Genomic DNA, 17,848 nt, shown 5'->3' with positions numbered 1-17,848 from the left:
CACACTTTTTAAATGTAGCTATTAGCAATATCGACATTTCCTTTTGCCCCTGTTTTGTGTGGGGGAGATGGAAACCACTGGAGGAGGCAGGCAGCGAGAAATACAGTTCCTGCAAAGTGTTTAATCAGTTTTACACTGCCTGAAATAGCTGTTTTCCTCCATGGAATGCAGAGAATGTTTTTGTCCTTTGTGTTATGGAAACAAGCATAAAAAGAAAATATGTTCTATTTTCACAAGCAATCACCCTAATGCAAAGAAGAGAAGAGACATCCTTCTGAACTTGCCTACACTCCATTCTGGTTTTTTTAAAACCTCCCTCCTTCCCATTATCTTGAAATCCTCTTCCATTTCCATCCCCATTCCGCCAGGGCTTGGCTATTCTAGTGAAGAGAAGGACCAGGGGAGACACTATAGCAGTGTTGCAATATTTGAAGGGCTGCCACAGAGAGGAGGGGGGTCAACCAAAACAGCTAAAAGCCAGACAAGGAATAACAAATGGAAACTGAACAAGGAGAGATTCAACCTAGAAATAAGGAGGAATTTCCTGACAGTGAGAACAATCAACCCGTGGAACAGAAGTTGCCTTCGGAAATTGTAGGTGCTTTATCACGGGAAGCTTTCAAGAAGAAACTGGACTGCCATTTGTCAGAAATGGTGTAGAGTCTCCTGCTTGGGTGGGGGATTGGACTAGATGACCTACAAGGTCCCTTCCAACTTTGTTACGCTAATTAATCCATTTTGTTAGTTTTGTCAACTAACTGTTTTGTCAACAGTCTCCATGTAAATATTCAAATCTGACACTTTCAGGGAGGGACCCAACAAAATGACTGAAATCCACACATTTCCTTCTTGATAGGCCATTAAGTCTGTTTTGCAGTTTGCCCTTTTTTCAAATGCATCCAAAATTCATGCCAGTGTGTGTGTGTGTGTGTGTGTGTGTGTGTGTGTGTGTGTGTGTGTGTGTGTGTGTCCATTACAGAACTGAAAAGAAATTATTTCTTAAGATGAAAGTGGTACATGTGTGATTAAATTTAATCTCAAGAAAGAATAGAAATCCAAGTATTAAGATAAAATTCTAAGTATTAAGGCTGGATTATTCATGTAAAAATAAGTGTTATCCATAGTCATTGTTTTCATCTTAGATAGATATAAAATCATAGTAAGTCACAGCTCCTGCCTTTTATTAAAACAGATTTTCCATTGCTGCACTTTTTATTCTGCAAGACACGTCTGAGGTGTGTAAGTCTGAAAAGTACCTTGACAGTGTTTAAACAAGAATGGAACAGATGAAATACATGTTATAGGTAGCTGGCACCATGAAGTTGATAAATCAATGACCTCAAATCAGGTGATAATTCCATGGTCACCTAGCAGAAACTGCTGGTGTTAATCACTTGGAGTTGCTCTGCTGATGTTCTGACGTAATTCCTTTAAGCCTGCTCTATACCTAATTTTAGAGATACAGGACAGTGAAAATACAGAATAACAAAGTTGGAAGGGACCTTAGAGCTAGTCCAATCCCCTGCACAGGTAGGAAAAACTATACCATTTCAGACAAATGGTTGTCCAATCTCTTATTTGAAACCTTCAATGTTGGAGTATTCTGGTCCACGGCTGACTGTGTTTTTCCACATATTGAGTGATGAGAATATAAAATGTGTCCGTGAATATTCAGAGGTCTGCATACACCTTTTTCAAATTGGGAAGCATGGACTCACCTCCAAGAGGAACAGGATTTGTCCATTGGAAGAAACCATTGAGATCATCAGGTTTTTGGGTGGGTGGGTGTCATGTGTGTTGGGCCTGGTCTCTGGGTGTTAGGCGAATTTTGTTGTATGGGTATACTGTGCATACTGTTTATGCACAATGACAATAAAGTATCCAAAACTTTAAAAATTTAAATCTAAAAATTTAAATCCAAATTCCAGCATCCAGATAAATGACTTTTGAAGCTTCTTGAAGACATCCATGAAGAGGACTCCAACAGCTTTCTGGGCCTGTCTCCCACTGTCTACTATCAAATATTTTTTCTAATATTCACTCAGAGTCTGCCTTCCTCTAATCCATTATTTTATGTCCTGTTCTGTGATATGATAGAAATCACTGCTTAGTCTACATTGACATACCTACCAGTGTTAGAGATAATAATTCTTTCTCGAGTCTAAATTTACCCAATTCCTTTAATCTTTTAAACTTAAATTTGAGGGTTTTTAAAAAATAGTTTTTATTAAACATTTTCAAGTTTAAAAAGAACAATAAAAAACAAATGCAAAAACAGATAAAAACACAAACAACATAACAATATAATATACTTTTATAGCTTTCCATATCAGCATGTATATTCTGCATTTGTGGCTTACAATTCAATTATTGCCTTCTCTTAGTTTTTAACAATTGGATTATTGTTATAATATAGTAGTATAATACATAAAATCAAATTTTACATATATACATTTTTCTTCATAGTATATTCGATAGTTTTCAAAATTTCTTGTTTTGGCTTCTGTTCTCTTGTACTGCCACTTGCACAGTCTACTCCAAATTTTATAATAGTCCGACTCTTCTCTTTCTTTTAACTCCATGGTCAGCCTGTCCATTGAGTTTTTATCCCTTGAAGGTTGCCCTTTTTAGAACTTGTTCAAATTTTATTGAATCCCCCTTCATTTGTGGTACCCAGAACCAGACACAATACTGGGGTAAAATCTGATCGATGCACAATTAAGTAAACCACTGCTTCCCATGATTTATCAATTGGGCTATTGTTGATGCAGTGCAAACTGCATCTACCTTTCATATACAGTAATGCTGCCTGTAGATGGAAGTGGGCCAGGTGGGATGTAAGATGTAAGAATACCAGATGGGCACAAAGAGCTAGGAATCAGCAGACACAATTGGATGTTCTGGAGGTGATTCGCCCTCAAAGTTGCTGTGGATTTGAATCTAAAACCAGCATTTGAAGCTTCTGGAAAAGAGCAATCCATTTCAAACTCCAAAAAAGTGTTTCAAATAAACCAGAACCATGTAAGCGTGAGACATTTCAAATTCAAAGTGTCCTGCCCAGCCATGTAAAATTTCTGTTTCGCCAAGACAAACTCATACAGTTTCTTCCAACTTCCCATATTATTTCTGCTTTAGGTTTCTTCATATATTTTTTTCAGAAGCCGCTGCACCAGACTGTAGCCAGTGCTGTATTTATTTTTCTAAATATGCCCCTGAGGACTCTGTGGGGGTGCAGAAGCCTTCATGGAAATTAGAAACAAAATTGGAACTGCATGCTTTGCTTTGAAGTGTGCCTTCCCGCTCTTGTTGTGGGTGTTACTGCCACAAAACCTCAGAAAAGAAGGAAGCTGGTGGCATATCCTTGGCTATTGACAAACTTGAACAATGGGCCCTATCCAACAAAATAAATTTCGATGTGGAGAAAAGCAAAGTTTTACATTTAGGGAGGAAAAATCAATACAGATTAGGTGAGACCTGGCTGAAAAACAGTCACTGTGAGAGGGACTTTGGAGTCCTAGTGGACAATCACTTAAATATGAGCCAGCCGTGTGTGGCAGCAGCCAAAAAAAAACTAATACAATCTTGGGTTGTCTAAACAGAGGCATAGAATCAAGATCACGGGAAGTACAAGACCTTCTACAAAGCCTTGGTAAGACCACACTTACAATACTGCATCCAGTTTTGATCACCGCAATTTGAAGAAGAGGTGGAGACTTTGGAAAAAGTGCAGAGAAGAGAAACTAAGATGATCAAAGGCCTGGAGACTAAAACATGTGACAAACAGCTGCAGGATTTGGGTTTGGCTGATCTAAAGAAAAGAAGGACTAGGGGTGACATGATAGAAGTATTCCAATATTTGAGGGGCTGCCCCAAAGAAGAGGGGGTCAAATAATTCTCCAAAGCACCAGAGGGCAGGACAAGAAACAATGGATGGAAACTCATCAAGGAGAGAAGCAACCTGGAATTAAGGAGAAACTTCCTAATAGTGAGGACAGTTAACCAGTGGAACAGCTTGCCACCAGAAATCGTGGGTGCTCCATTACTGGAGATTTTTAAGAAGAGACTAGATCAGGGGTAGTCAACCTTTTTATACCTACTGTTAGTAGTAAAATTTTCTAACCGCCCACCGGTTCCACAGTAACGGTGATTTATAAAGTAGGGAAGTAACTTTACTTTATAAAATTTATAAAGCAGAGTTACAGCAAACACCCCCCCCCCCACCATGAAAGCTGGAACGCCCACTAGTGGGCGGTAAGGACCAGGTTGACTACCACTGGACTAGATAGTTACTTATCTGAAATGGTATAGGTTCTCCTGCTTGAGCAGGGGGCTGGACTAGAAGACCTCCAATGTCCCTTTTCAGCTCTATTCTATTCTAAGGGAAACATTCTAGCAGAATGGCAGCCATGAAAGTTAATTTCAGGGATTTCCTCAAGAAAAATAGAAGGGGGGAAAAGTTCCTAAAATAGACCTGGGATAATGCTTCGGCACTCTGAAATGTCTCCTTCAATGTTGAGAAGGCATCTGAGATGGTCCTTGACATGAAAAGTTTACAAGAAGTTTCTGTTGGGCCCATAGATGCATCTTTTACCTGAAAAGATGGCAGTAGCACTTAGACTGATACACTGCTTCACAGTGCTTTACAGCCCCTCTTTACGCAGTTTACAGCAGTGGACCACTGCACCACCATAGCTCAAGGAAGGAAGGAAGGAAGGAAGGAAGGAAGGAAGGAAGGAAGGAAGGAAGGAAGGAAGGAAGGAAGGAAGGAAGGAAGGAAGGAAGGAAGGAAGGAAGGAAGGAAGGAAGGAAGGAAGGAAGGAAGGAAGGAAGGAACGGCAATAGACCATGCACAGTCTCTAAGCGGTTTACAGAGTCAGCCTCTTGCCCCCAACAATCTGGGCCCTCATTTTACCACCTTGGAAGGATGGAAGGCTAAGTTAACCTTGAGCCGGTCAGGATCCAAATGTTGGCAGGAGGCAGAAATAACCTGCAATACTACTTTCTAACTACTGCACACCAGGGAAGGAAGGAAGGAAAGCTATGTTAACCTTGAGCCTCATGAGATTTGAACTGCCGAATTGCAGGAAGCCGGCAGGCAGCAGAAGTAGCCTCCAATACTGCCCTCTAACCACTGTGCCACCACAGGTATCCACTGGGCAAGATATTCCTGCCAAATCCTCTCCCCCCTCCCACTTTTTTTTTTCCCCTGTATTGGATCGTTGTGAAGAGGGCTTCTACTTTCTCTTCCTCCAAACTGATTCTCCACCATATATTTTCTTTGAAGTTTAAGAGGTACCCGGTTGCATCTCAAGTGCAAAATCATGCATCTCCCCCCCCCCTTTTTTTATGGCAACCCTGCTGGGAAAACGCTTTAAATGGCTTTATCGATTGCTCATTGAGGCTGCCACTCACTCATTCCCGGCCTATTTGTCTCCTTTTTTGGGAAACGACTGTCATTAGAGGGTTCCTTTCATCTCAAAAGACTTCCAGCAAATCCCTGGGGCTACTGATAATAAAATAATAATTGCAGTTTTGAGGCTCCATGGGTGGATCTCAAGCATTTAGGGAGGGAAACGCCAATGAATGAAAAAAAAATTGCCATGCAGGGAAAGTAATATTATCTAAGGACTCTGGACAGGTTCTTGGTCTATAATTGGTCCTCAAAGCCTAATAATCTATTTATTTCATTGACATTTCCAAGAGCTGTTTTCCCCAAACATTTGCTACAAATCTATCTACTCTCTGTTAATCAGGGATCTAGCTTAGTGTGAAACCATAGAGTCATAGGGCTGGAAGGGACATTTGACACCTCATCTCTTTGGACAGACTCCCCTTATCAGCTATCAGTCTTTTCATTTCTCAGTAATCTCATTCGGTCTCTGTGTTGAGTAGAAAAAGAGAGAGACAGTGGTTCCAGATTTGCCCATCGAAAACAAGCCATGGTGCTACATGAAAAATTAATAGAAATTACGAGTTTTGCTTAAAATTAGAAATTATGAGAATCAATTAAAAATACTCTTGACTACGTATGTTCTGCTTCGAACCAATTTATATAGAATTGCTTCTACAAGAAGAATTCTTTCTTGTTTCTCATTTTCTGAAAAGCAGCAACAGAAATTGTAGTTGCACAATATTGGAAAAATGAGAACACTCCATTAGATGAGGATGTAATTTGGAAAATATTAGACTGTGCAGAGATGGACAAATTGACATTAAAAATAAAGGACAAAGAAGACACAGAATATTACTTCACATTGAATAGACTTTACGAGTAGTTAGATAAGAGGTAGAAATTAGATGAAGAAGGATTATTGCTATGTATGAATTAAATATAAAGGTGGCTAATGTAATTAACGGAATTACAAATAAGCAAATAATTAACGGAATTACAAATAAAGAGAAATCTAGTTTAAATTATTTTGTTACACTATTACTATTGTTATCAATATATGTGTTAATATTTCTTTTTGTTTTTTCTTTGCTTTTTTGTAAATGGTATGCCCTGACAATATACTATATACAAAATGTTTATGAATAAAAAAAAATGTAGCACACAGATTTCACTTCCCAACTGCTGGAAAAATTCAACTGCTAAAGGAAAACAGTGTGAGATCCTCTCGGGCACCGAAAAGTTGCGACAAACTTGGGACACAATAGATTTTTAATCATGAAAAAGAAAGGAAGTGTGTGTATGTATGCCTGTGTGTAGGAGGTGTATTCTTTGGATAACAGGAGGGGACATCAGTTTACTCCAAATACAGCTTTATTAAAAGTGTTTATGGTTTTTCTCCACTGTAGCAGATGGACAGGGGAAGTGTGTCCTTAAAATGTGCTTTTCATTTTCTTTCTCCCATCAGCTGCTTATTGGCTCTTCATCCTTTCCCCACGGATGCTGAACCAGTTATTACAGTTGCATTTCATGTGCTTCTCACAGTTCTGAACATCAGGGAAAACCTTTGACCACGGCTCTGCCAATCACCTTGCTTGAGCTCAAAGAAGAAGAGGAGAAAGATAAAGCAATTAGTAGCTGGGAATTTTGCCCAACTACTGACAAAATACCAAGGGCCAGACTTGGTAGGAATTCACAACATTTTGCACATGATGCCGATGTTGATCGCTGGCCCTGGGAATCCCCCTGGTTTTCCCAGATCTGGAATTCTTTCTACTGCTCTGAGAACAGTCATGATGCAAAGATGCAGGAGGAATCTTTATGACATGTGATAACGGTCTTCCTCCGTTTTTGTGCTTTTAATAGCAAAATAGACTTGTATAAACCCGCCATCCTGGGCCCAATGTTTGGGAAGCCAGGCTCTGCCTGTTACAAGCCAGGACCAAGGGTGAATGATGTAGGAGTAACACCTCCTTAAAAAACCTTGGTCCGGCTGGCCCGACTGGTAGCACCTCGTAAGGGCCCCTTTCCAGGGTTACAGAAGACGGTCAACGGTTTTGAAGGCAGAAGAGGGCTGTACGCCCCAACTGCAGATAAAGCAGCAGAATCATCTTCTAGGAGAAGGGAAACTGATTACAAACCTCCAGTGCCTTGTGGCTGCATCCACTACTGGAAAAGGCTTCAGGAGTCAACCTTGAGGCAAAATCCGGAGCCGGAGTCCTGGAAGCAGTTCGTGACTGTGTACAACCACGTTCTGGCAACTCCTGCGATGCAGCTGGAACCAATTATATCAGCTCTGCTGTTCCACTGAACTATTTCAATCACGTGGAGAGGGAGGATCTGCTGCTTGGGTAACAGTCTATCCTCCATATCAATCTACTCAGGCCTCGGGATCTGGAGAGGACACTCCAGCTTTGACCTCTTCCTAGAGCATGATGCATAGTCTTTTGAGACTGATGAATGCCAATGCATGCAAAGACTCGTACGTAGGAAGAATGTCAACCCTGAAGTTGGCCCGACTGAGCCGATTTTGGGACTTTAGCATTGACATACTGGAGAAGAGGGACCAGGGTTTGTGGGGGGGAGAGATAGTTGGGCTGTTGTAGTCAAAACAAAATACTTTCTCTTGGGAACCAAGGACATTCCCGCAGCTGCTCAGGACTGGAATCACCTAGGAACTGGACAGTATCCTGAGTTGGACCTGGAGAAGTTGCCCAAGTCCATCTCGAGGGAGCAAGTAGAGAGAGGGCGATGAAAATTAGAATCCTTCCTGTGGTCCATTACCACCCAAATCATGACCATAGATAGTCTACCATCATACGTGAGAGGACCATGGATGAGTCACTTCTTTCAGAGGCATAGGACTTGAAATTGTTCCCAAATAAATGGTTTTAATATGGGCTTCGCCCACCAAACAAGGAGCAAACTCTGGTTTGTGACATCAGCAGCTACTCCTAAGCTCATTGGCTGGAGCTCGCCATGGCAACATCCAGCATCCTTGGTGAGTCTGGACCACAGGGGTTCTCAAACTTCCTGGAAAGTGAGAGGATTGGATGGCTGGGTCAGAGGGCTGAAAGTATCAGGGGGTCAAAATGGCGAAAGGCATTTTTCCTCCTACCTCTCTCAAACCAGAGCCCAGCTTATCTGATGGAATTGCTTGAGGGGAGCTACAAGCCCTCTCAGAAGTCCTTCCCTCAAGGGCCAGCTAGTGTGCAGACCAGTCTTGAGAAGATCCCTCAAGTGGGCAGCTTTCCCTGAAGGCCGTACTTGGACCTGAAGTTGCCCAAATCTGTTTCGTAGGGGCAGGTAGAGACAGGGCAATGAAAATAAGAAGCCTTCCCTGTGCGTCCAGATCATGAAGATGTGACCATGAGGATGCTGCTACAGTCGTACGTGCGAGGACCATGATAAATCAGATCTTTCAGGGGCATTGGACTTGGAACTGTCCCTAAATGACAAGGGACAAAATCTGGTTTGTGACATCATCAGCAACTCTTCCTAAGCTCATTGGCTGGAGCTTGCCATGGCAATGTCCAGCATCCTTGGTGAGTCTGGACCACAGGGCTTGGAGACCTGGAAAGTGAATGGATTGGATGGCTGGCATGGTGGGCATCACAAGAGTGGCTAGATTCCACGCAGCAGCACTGGGGATTCATCAGAAACACATGATTAATCCACCATTGCTATTTTACACAGCTAATGTAGCAAATCCATTTGCATTAACTACTCATTTGCATTTTAATATTTAATGACTGTGAGTCTCACAATTTAAGGATGGATATTATACTAATGTTAGGTCATGTGTAACTGACAGACTGAATGCCCAATTGTGAGATGATAGATAGATAGATAGATGATAGATAGATAGATAGATAGATAGATAGATAGATAGATAGATAGATAGATATAGATAGATAGATAGATAGATAGATAGATAGATAGATAGATAGATAGATAGATAGATAGATAGACAGACCGACCGACCTGTTATGTATTATTCTACTCTACAATTTTTAACAGACTATTCCTTGGGTGTTTTTATTTGTTGTGATCTCTGGACTGTAATAAATTTGATTTGATGTGATGCGATTCCATTTATCAAGAATGGTACCTAAAAAAACATACAATAGAGTTGACTGTTCCTCCTATAGTGAATACTCAGATAAAGGAACAATACACGTGTCTTAAATAAATGCACCATGATAGCGAGGTTGCAGTTATCAAATTTAAAAATATAGGACAGAACTGATGATTAAACACTGGACAGGTCCCTGCCACCTGCTAATTCATTGCTGTTAAGTCTCTATTAGTTGTTGGTAATGAATTAGAACAGTCTGCCCCAGTCTGATGGCCTCCAGATGTTAATTAATGCAGGCTCATGATTCATGGTTGGTAACAAATAAGGCTACCTTCCTTCGAGAAGGAAGACCCAGATGTGTTTGCCAACACTGGTGCTGCTCCATTTGTAGACTGGAGACTGGACTTTTCAAGTTGTGTCTGCTGCTGCAGCCCCGGGAGACCAAAAATAATAGAGACAACAACATTGTGACCAGATCCTTGGACTTTCGCTTGGACTAGTAGCTGTTGTGGTCCACTGCTGGCCGCTGAGTTGGACAGTGAGGAGGTTGGGGAGGAACATGAGCCAGTCCTGGAGGCTCGGGAAGGTTTGGACGAGGGCTCTGCATCAGAAGCAGAGAGGGGGCCGAAACCGTCTGGCAGTTCTCAGCTGCCTTCGGAGCTAGACAGCAGTGAGGCAGAGGAAGAGCTAGAGCCTGTTCCCAGTGTACACATGTGCAGAGCTGCCAAAAGAAAAGAACAGCTAAGAAATCAGGGTTGACTGGGGAATAAAACCACAAGTGGATGGTGAATGGCCCCTCCCATAGGAAGTAAAAGAGGAGCGAAAGGGGAGTGGGCTTTTGCAGGAAACAATTCGTTCGTTCTTTCATTTCAGGAGTGTGGAGATCTGTCCGTGAATCTCAGAGACTCTGTGCTGTCTCTCCTTGCACAGCACTGTGTTTGGAAAATATTTACATGGCAGCTTTCCAAGCTAGATAAGGTCAGTGGTCATAAATATTCCTTTAAAAGACTGTTTAGTAGGCCTTGGCTGAATGTGAATGAGAGGAATTCGTTTAATAAAAAGGGGTTTGTTGGGACCAAGAATCTGCTTTGTCCTTTTGGGGGAAGCCTCGGTCAGAACAGTAGCTCAGAGTAATTGCCAATGCCCTTCTCCTTTTTAACTGCCTCTCAGTTATCTGGATCTTGATGGAGATGACGCCATCATTTCTCTTTTCTAACCTACAAAAATGGCCTCTCTGCCTTTTGATCCGCAACTTTGGAAGGAGAGAATTGTTGGCCTGATTACTCCCGAAAATCCTGGCATCCCTGTGAGATCAAAATTCAGAGCTTGGCAACAGACTCATACTTACGACTGTTGCGGTGTCCCAAGGTCACGCAATGGGGACAAGGAAAAGAAGGGAAGAGAAGAGAAAAAGAGAAGTAAATAGATGGGGAAGGGAAAGAAGGGAAGGGAAGAAAAAAGAGAAATAAATAGATGGGGAAGGAAAGAGAAGGGAAGGAAAAGAAAGGAAGAGAAGAGAAAAGAGAAGAGAAGTAAATAGATGGGGAAGGGAAGAGATGGGAAGAGAAAGAAGGGAAGAGAAGAGAAAAGAGAAGTAAATAGATGGGGAAGGGAAGAGATGGGAAAGGAAAGAAGGGAAGAGAAGAGAAAAGAGAAGTAAATAGATGGGGAAGGGAAGAGAAGGGAAGGAAAAGAAAGGAAGAGAAGAGAAAAGAGAAGTAAATAGATGGGGAAGGGAAGAGATGGGAAGGGAAAGAAGGGAAGAGAAGAGAAAAGAGAAGTAAATAGATGGGGAAGGGAAGAGATGGGAAGGGAAAGAAGGGAAGAGAAGAGAAAAGAGAAGTAAATAGATGGGGAAGAGAAGGGAAGGGAAAAGAAGAGAAAAGAGAAGCAAATAGATGGGGAAGGGAAGAGAAGGGAAGGAAAAGAAGGGAAGAGAATAAAAGAGAAATAAATAGATGGGAATGGAAGGGAAGAGAGAAGATAGATGGGGAAGAGAAGAGAAGTAAATAGATGGGGAAGGAAAGGGAAGAGAAGAGAAGAGAAGCTTTATTGGCCTTGTGATTGGACACACAAATTTGTCTCCTGTGCATAAACCCTCAGTGTACATACCAGCAACAAATGATCAATCATTATCATAATCATAAAATACAATCATAAATCACAAGATATAACATTCAGTTACTTATAACTGAAGAGATTGGACAGACATTTGTCTGAAATAGTAGATAAAGAAGGTGCTCCATCACTGGAGGTTTTTAAGAAGAGACTGGACAGCCACTTGTGTGAAATGGTATAGGGCCTGCTGCTTGAGCAAGGGGTTGGACTAGAAGACCTCCAGTTCTAGAAGACCTTCCAGTTCTATTCTGATTGATTGATTGAGTCATTGATATTCTTGGGGGAGTTATTATCTCAGCACAGGAGATGGGATATGTTTTAGTCTCCAGGCCTTTTATCTTCTCTGCACAAGTTTCAACATCTTTTTCATAAAGCGGTGACCAAAACTGGATACAGTGTTGCATTGTCTGTTATCCAAGTTTTTTGTTGTGCCCTCCTGATTGTGTCGCTGATCATCTTGGACTGGCCAGAAGAGGTTTTCTTTCTTATTGTGTTCCAGAACAAATGATGATAGTTTGGACTGTAGTACAGTAGCTGCATTATTCCCAAATGTTCTACTTTACACCAGCGTTTTTTCAGCCCAATTTTCTGGTGGTCCAGTATGTAAGAAAGATAAATTCAAAGTTATTGCCATATATTCAAAAATCTCTTTTGTGCCTCTCCATATTAGCTAAGCCCCTACTTAACAATTGCAGCCGTGTTTGCTCTCTTTGAAGTATTCCTCAAGCTTCCTTGGGTATCAGATATGTAGCATTTATCTTTAAATCGTTTTAAAGATTTAAATCATTCCTCAAGGCAAAAAGTGTCTTTCTCTCATTTTCTTATCCCAAACGTCCATGGCAAGTTGAAACCGGCCAAAAAGTTTTCAAGGTTAGTTTAACAGAGGAGAACACCGACATGCTCAAATCGCTAACACATTTCTGCATCAAGGTTTGAAAAGGGAATTATTTATCCTACTGAAATCAGATATAACCAAGAAGGAAGTTTTTCCCAGTTTCACTTTTCTAATTGGAAGCATTGGAGAAAAGAATCCATGTTAACCTGTGGTGGCGCAGTGATTAGGATACAGTATTGCAGGCTAATTCTGCCCACTGCCAGGAGTTCGATCCTGACTTTTGTTTACAGCCTTACTCTCTGGAAACAAATACTGTGGGGGTAAAAAAAACCTAACGCCCTGCATGTGGGTGGGTGTTCTGTTAAGATGCAGCCTGTTGTGTCTTTAAATGGCTCCTACCATACTCCTTTAAAATGGCTTCTACTGTACAGCAGAGTGGAGTTGCCATGGTAACGGCTCTCAGTACTCCATAAGGGGGCACTCTCTGGTAAAGGGGAAAATCCAACATTAGAAATTATGTTTGGTCTGGACATTTTCCCCCTATAAATAAATACCTGGGCAACGCCAAGTTATTGGCTAGTGTGGTATATCAGAACACGGATGCTCCTTGCAGTGGAAAGAGAAATGAAAGAGTTGGATTTATTGGGAAACTAAGGGCTTCATTATAGAACCGGAGTTGTTACAGTGGTGAAAGGCACCAGGCTAGACGTTCGAGTCCTGCCTTAGACCTGAGAGTCAGGTGAGTGTCTTTGGACTAGCCCAGGGGTCGGCAACCTTAAACACTCAAAAGAGGCACAAAGGATCCTAACCAGAAGATCCCCGTGCAATTCTGGAGCCGACCAGAAGTCCGGTTCCCGCACCATAGAGTCTCCTCCTAGTGCGGCATCCTTTTCCCTCTGCTGACTGGAAGTGCGGTTTCCCAATTTCAGTGGTGAAATTCAAATGTTTTTACTACTGGTTCTGTGGGCATGGCTTGGTGGGCATAGAGTGACTTGGTGGGCGTGGCTTGGTGGGCATGGCAGAGGAAGGATACTGCAAAATCTCCATTCCCACCCCACTCTGGGGCCAGCCAGAGGTGGCATTTGCTGGTTCTCCGAACTACTCAACATTCCTGCTACCGGTTCTCCAGAACCTGCTGGATTTCCACCCCTGGTCAGCTACCTTAAACACTCAAAGAGCCACAAAGGTCCTAACTAGAAACTCCCCCCACCTCGTTCAATTCTGGAGCCGACCGGATATCCGGTTCCCCTACCAAAGAGTCTCCTCCTAGCGCGGCATCTGTTTTCCTCAACCTGTCCTAACCGAAAGCCCTATTAATTGTGGAGGCGACCGGCAACAGGGAGAGCCAAGGTGGCGCAGTGGTTAAATGCAGCACTGCAGGCTACTGCTAGATCAGCAGGTCAGCGGTTCAAATCTCACCGGCTCAGGGTTGACTCAGCCTTCCATCCTTCCGAGGTGGGTAAAATGAGGACCCAGATTGTTGGGGGCAATATGCTGACTCTCTGTAAACCGCTTAGAGAGGCCTGAAAGGCCTATGAAGCGGTATATAAGTCTACTGCTATTGCTATTGCTATTGCTATTGCCACAGCAGAGGGATGAAAGAGCCACATGTGGCTCCAGAGCCATGGGTTGCTCACCCCTGGACTAGCCCCTTCGATAAGAAGAAGGCAAGGCAACTTCTAAAAAGATTGTGACTGCAAGCTGCTTCCCAAACTCAGGGCTTGGTTGGAAAGTTTTGCTTTTGTTTATGTTGTGTCTCTGCTGGAAATATTTCACACTACAGTAAAATCTGGGGAAAGTCTAGCCTCCTGGCTCTTAGTTCACTACAGCGGCTGTTTGGGAGGGGTGCAGCCTTTGGGGCACAGAAGAGGGGCCCCTTTTGCTTTGCCTTTCTCTGTTTTGCTCGGCCTCTCTTCTTTGCGATCATGGCTGTGTCTCCTTGTTCTCTTAGGCTGGAAATCCTTTAAGTCCCATAGAAGGTCTTGCATTCCCTTTGCGGACTTCAGAGACAGCCTCCCAAATCATTGCTCACGGTTGGAACAAGAGCGCCATCTGGTGCTAAATGGAGGGCGAATCACTGCAACTCAGCCATCCACCAGACCAAACTAAAATCCTCCAAAAGATCCTCCCTCCCTCCCTCCGTCCTTCCTTCCTTTCCTTTCCTCCCTTTCCTCCCTTCTCCTTCCTTCCTTTCCTCCCTCCTTCCTTTCTTTCCTTTTCTCCTTCCTTCCTTCCTTTCCTCCCTCCTTCCTTCCTTGGTGCACAGTGGTTAGAATGCAGCATTGCAGGCTAACTCAGCCAACTGCCAGCAGTTCAATCCTGACCAGCTCAAGGATGACTCAGCCTTCCCTCCTTCTGAGGTGGATAAAATGAGGACCCAAGAAGCTGGGGGCAAGAAGCTGACTCTGCAAACTGCTTAGAGAGGGCTGGAAGGCACTGTGCAGCATCATATGTCTAAGTACTATTACTATTGTTATTGTTCTTCCCCTTCCTTCCTTCCTTCCTTCCTTCCTTCCTTCCTTCCTTCCATGGGGCGCAGTGGTTAGAATGCAACATTAACTCTGTTGACTGCCAGCACTTTGAATCTGATTGGATCAAAGATGACTCAGCCTTCCAAGGTGGGTAAAATGAGGACCCAGATAGTTGGGGGCAACGGGCTGAGTCTGCAAACTGCTTAGAGAGGGCTGGAAAGCACTTGTGCAGCATCATATAAGTCTAAGTGATGCTGCTATGCTAATACATTAATAAAGGCCTAAACCTGCTCAGGGTGTCATTAGGGGCAACCCATTGTACACCAAGAACTAGATAGAGTAGCATAAGGCTACTACAGGGTAGCCTTCTGAAGAATGTGGTGGGATTTGGGTCTTGAGGCAGTTTTGCAGTGGTTCTTATTCCTTCTGTAAGCAGCAGCTACATAAAATCAATATTTGAGGACACCCAACTCTAAGGGAAGAGTAATTCCTACTGATCAGTGCCTGCCTTCACTAATGGATAAGACAAGAGAAATAAGGTAAAGGTAAACTCACATATAGTTGTTCCTGACTCTAGGGGGTGGTGCTCATCTCCGTTCCAAAGCCAAAGAGCCAGCGCTGTCCGAAGACGTCTCTGTGGTCATGTGGCCGGCATGACTCAATGCCAAAGGCGCACAAAATGCTGTTCCCTTCCCACCAAAGGTGGTTCCTATTTTTCTACTTGCATTTTTATGTGCTTTCGAACTGCAAGGTTAGCAGAAGCTGGGACAAGTCACGGGAGCTCACTCTGTTATGCGGCACTAGGGATTCAAACTGCCAACCTTTCTGATCGACAAGCTCAGTGTCTTAGCCACTGAGCCACCGTGTCCCTTTGGGAAAAGACTAGTCAGTGACTAGAAGCATTTGAAATGTGGATTGACAGGTGTCTGTTACGTTTAAGCTGGGTTGACAAAATCAGAAATGAGGAAGGCATAAGCCGCCTGGGAAAAGCCAAGGGAAATCATCAAAACCATCAAAAAGCGAAAGAATATTTTGAACATGGGACGCAACACCTGGAAAAATAGGCCATCCTTCACTTAATCTCCCAGGGAACGATTGAAGTCAAATGAGGTCCAGGCAGAAGAACATCATGGCTTCCAAATCTAAGGGACCGGTTTGGACAAAACTCAGCAGCACTTTTTCATGTGGCTGTTGATCAAAATAGGATCGTCAACATCCAATGACAGATATGGCACAAGAAGAAAAAATCAAGTTAATCAAGTTAAAAGAAGGACTAGGGGGGACATGATGGCAGTACTCCAGTATTTGAGGGACTGCCACAAAGAACTGCCGACCTTCTGATTGACAAGCTCAGCGTCTTAGCCACTCAGCCACCGCGTCACTTATAAGAGAGATACAGGTTGAGATTAATTCCAGTCAAGACAAGACCTCTTGATCAGCAGAAACGAGATTCTAGGGCTGAATAACGTCTTCTGAAATGGCAGGTGTATAGACTGGCAAGGCTGACCTTCACTATCTCTTGTTTCCCAGGACAAAGCAGCAACGAGGAATATATTGGCACCAGCATTTAGTGCAGGGGTGTCCAAACTTGGGAACTTTAAGACTTGTGGACTTCAACTCTCAGAATTCAGAAGTCCAAAAGTCTTAAAGTTCCTAAGTTTGGACACCCCTGATTTAGTGTACGGTTCCCGCGGTAGTCAAATCAAGCCATAGTTCCTCTTGCCTTGGTTACATTCTGGCTTGATCCCTGCAATGCATTCTACCTGGTGGCTTCCATGGGCGCAAAATTTGGTTACCAGATTGGTAAACAAGAGCATACGCCAGCTTTGAAAGATCTGGCGTTGCTTCGTTGACATAATAAGTATTAATTTGATCTTTAAACCACCACGCCCAAAACGTAAAAAAGATGTGGAGACTCTATAAAGAGTGCAGAGAAGAGCAGCAAAGATGATTAGGGGACTGGAGGCTAAAACATATGAAGAACGGTTGCAGGAACTGGGTATGTCTAGTTTAATGAAAAGAAGGACTAGGGGAGACATGATAGCAGTCTTCCAATATCTCAGGGGTTGCCACAAAGAAGAGGGAGTCAAACTATTTTCCAAAGCACCTGAGGGCAGGACAAGAAGCAATGGGTGGAAACTAATCAAGGAGAGAAGCAACTTAGAACTAAGGAGAAATTTCCTGAAAGTTGAAACAATTAATCAGTGGAAGAACTTGCCTCCAGAACTTGTGAATGTTCCAACACTGGAAGTTTTTAAGATGTTGGATAACCATTTGTCTGAAGTGGTATAGGGTTTCCTGCCTGAGCAGAGGGTTGGACTAGAAAACCTCCAAGGTCCCTTCCAACCTGGTTATTCTATTCTATTCTAATTCTATTCTATTCTCTATCATTCTATTCTATTCTAATTCTATTCTAATGACTTGAGCCCTTGCTGTTTGAAGGACTGCCTGTCTCAGAATCAATTTGTTTAAATCATTAAGGTGAGCAGAAGAGGCCCTGTCATGTCTCAATCTGTCGGAATCTGTGGGGTAAGATGAGCTGGAACAAGAACTGACAGCGATTGAAAGGACAGCTCTGTTGGCCTTGGAGGAAATTGGGGAAGGGCAGTCAGTCCAGGCAAGGCTTTTCGGAATTAGGAAGGCCTGCTCTTGTTTTGCCAAATACATTTGGGATTTATTGCCGTGCAGCCTTGGTGCAGACACCGCTGGGCTGGGCCAAATGCAGCCAGAGGCTGCTGGAGGTTTGTGTGTGGGGGGGGGGGGGTTCTTATCACTCTGCTCTGGGACTTGCCAGAAACATGGGAGCTTTTGAACTGTCAGCTGTTTATGTTCTCTCTGTGCTGTGTCACAGGCCCTTTCGAAGATACCTCTGATTGAGAGGACTATCTGAAGTAAGCATAGGCAGGGGTGAAATTCAGCAGGTTCTGACAGGTTCTGGAGAACCGGTAGTGGAAATT

This window comes from Thamnophis sirtalis, unplaced genomic scaffold (genome assembly GCF_051295495.1).
Source record: "Thamnophis sirtalis isolate CommonGarterSnake01/CBP01778 unplaced genomic scaffold, rThaSir2_p1.2 scaffold_2, whole genome shotgun sequence".
NCBI lineage: Eukaryota > Metazoa > Chordata > Lepidosauria > Squamata > Natricidae > Thamnophis > Thamnophis sirtalis.
Note: the sequence above shows the minus strand (reverse complement) of the source record.